This window comes from Otolemur garnettii, unplaced genomic scaffold (assembly GCF_000181295.1).
Source record: "Otolemur garnettii isolate 467f Iridium unplaced genomic scaffold, OtoGar3 scaffold00246, whole genome shotgun sequence".
NCBI lineage: Eukaryota > Metazoa > Chordata > Mammalia > Primates > Galagidae > Otolemur > Otolemur garnettii.
In genome coordinates this window covers 1,660,647-1,663,729 of record NW_003852641.1, presented here as the reverse complement: position 1 = coordinate 1,663,729, position 3,083 = coordinate 1,660,647, and positions in this window count along the sequence as shown.

The following is a 3,083-nucleotide window of genomic DNA, read 5'->3' as shown; positions in this document are numbered from 1 at the left end:
GTGCCTGAATAAAGCTAAGCTGAATCAAACCCTAAAAGTCAGGATTAAGCAGTTAGAAGACCAGCTGAATGATCTTACAGGTAAGACTACTCATATATTTAACTTCCAGCACTGCCCTTGGCACCCTCTTATGAAGATAGCTCTCCCATCACTCCAGGGGTGAAAGCACTGTTAGAGGTCACCAAAGGGGACACTTCACTTTAGAAAATACTTTAGGGCTCTTTCCTGTTACAGCTACTGACATTCCTCCTAATTCTCAATATCCACAAGGGGGCCAACACTTTAATCATCATATATTTATTTTTAAGATTCTAAAAGATCTAAAAACAGGCTGTAACACAGTATGGCATGCAGTCCCCATTTTCTAGAGGCATATACAGGGACTGACACAAGAACAGTGTCTTATTCCATATGATTGGGACATGCTGGCCAGAACCGTTCTTGAATCTGGTCAATATTTACAATTTAAAACTTGTTGGAAGGAGGAGGCTGACTTGATAAGCCACCAGAACCAGCAGAGGAATGTTCCCATAACTTCAGAACCACTCAGTGGCTCAGGTCAGTGGATGGGCATTCCAAACCAACTTCAATATGACAATAATAGCTATAATACAAACAAACCTATGCTGTCTTAGAGCCTGGGAAAAGGTTCAGACACCTGGAGAGGTCTCTAAATCTTTATTAAAGTAATGCAGTCTGGAAATGAACCTTACACTGACTTTTATTTATTTATTTATTTATTTTTGTAGTTTCTGGCCAGGGCTGGGTTTGAACCAACCACCTCCGGTATATGGGGCCAGCACCCTACTCTTTGAGCCACAGGCACCACCCCAGCCTTACACTGTTGACTACGCCATTTGTTGGGTGGTACTTTCTTGTGGGGAGAGAAGGACCGCTTGCCCACGGGTGTAAGCTAGCTCCTGGAAATGTATGAAAGCAAGAACCGGCTACTGCTCTTTGGTGGCAAATAGCAAAATGTTTTTATTCACGACCACCTTTTATAGTAAGCTAGTCACATACACCACATTGATCAATAATTTTAACATTCTCTATTATTATCTTAAATAATAATAGAAAATAGAAAAGACAGAAAGTCTGGGAAAGTAAGATAACCATCCTAAGACTAGCCTCAGGCTATTCCTCTAAAGATCTGAAGTAAGACTACCCTCAGGCTATTCCTCTAAAGACCTAAAATAACCCTACAGTATCTGACATCCATTGTCAAAGTTAAAGGTCAGGACAAACGGGGGAGTAAAACTTTTTTTTTTCCATGTACCCAATTAAGTTTCCGAAAAACAGGCTCAATGACTCTATTTTCTTGTGGTTTTGGAAGCCACTCGCTTTTATGATGGAGTTTTTCACTCCATCAACCTTTGAGCCAAGTCTCCTGCACAAATGGGGAACACCTGGCAGGCTGACTGACTGCATGGTCAGAGTGCCATGCAGGAGGTTGTTACCACCTTGCCTGCAAGCTCTGCCATGCTCTCCCAGGCAGCAAGCCTTCTACAAAACATGCAATACTTATGAGTTTTTTCACTCAGTTTCTGGAATTAAAAGAGCACATTTCATTTAGCTAGCTTTATGTAGGAATTCACCCCACATTACACTGACTTTTTAGCTCAATTAAAAATGTCAGTAGATAAAGCTGTTGCTCAGCCATCAGCTTTGAAAATGCTAACTCTGAACACTCACTCTGAAAGATAAACTCTTCAGTGGCCTGTTAGATACTAGTGCAAATGTTTCCATTATGGCTTTAAATCAATGGCCTAAGGAATGGCCTAAACAAATAGTTGATGTTGCTTTTATGGGTATAGGAAACTTAAATTCAGTTTTTCAAAGTACATTGCCTTTAACTTGTTTGGGACCAGATAATCAACATGCTCAAATTCAGCCATATATAGCTGAGATAGCCATCAACCTGTGGGGGTGTGACTTACTCCAATAATGGAAAGCTATGGTAACTATACCCCCTCTTCTATGAGTTCTTTCCAGATGTCAAATTTAGTCTAGAGGCCACTGCCCCAAAATATGCTCTCAGGTTATATTGGAAGAGTGATAATCTAGTGTGGGTGGAACAGTGGTCGTTAACAAAAGAAAAATTGGATGCTTTACAATTTTTAATTCAGGAACAGTTAGAACAAGGACATATTGAGCCCTCCACTAGCCCCTCGAACTCTCTCATCTTTACTATACAAAAATAAATCAGGCAAATGGAGAATGCTCACCCATCTCCGCAAAGTCATGAAACTATTATCCCCATGGGTCCTTTGCAAACTGGCCTTCCTTTGCCCTCTATGATTCCTTTTAATTGGTATTTGTATATAATTGATTTAAAAGACTTTTTTTTTTACTATATATTTACATTGTGAGGACTGACCCTGTTTCACCTTTTCTGTCCCTTCCTATAATCAGCAGAGACCCTACCAATGCTTTCAGTGGAAGGTTCTGCTACAAGGTATGTTGAATAGCTCCACATTGTGTCAGCATTTTGTTGACCAATCATTGCAGCCCAGTAGAAAGAAATATCCTACAGCCTACATCACTCATTACATGGACGATATTTTACTTGCACACCAAAATTTGGCCGTTTTAAAATCTTATGGCCTTCAAATTGTGCCTGAAGAATTCAAATCACATCCCCCTACACCTATGTAGGATACAAATTAACTCAAACCAAAATTCTCCCTCAAAGTGTTAATTTTCCATTAGATTCCTTATCTACTTTGAATGACTTTCAAAAATTATTGGGCCATATTAATTGGTTAGTCCCACTTTAGGAATATCAACTTATGCTTTAACTAATCTCTTTAAAATTTTGGAAACACAGTTGCTGAACGTCACTGGACATCTCTTAGCCATCCGCCACTTACCAAGAGCAGTAAACTATGTTCTATAAGAAACCTGATATGTGTGAATGGAAACCTGATTCTGTGCTACATTGGGGTCTAGAGTTTGCTCATATCATTACAGAAAAACAAGGGCTGCCTGCTCACTGGATTAAACCTTGACATGAGCAGGAAACCTCACCAATTCCTTGATGAATTTATCTTTAGTAATTCCTTCTTTTTTTTTTTTTTTTTTTT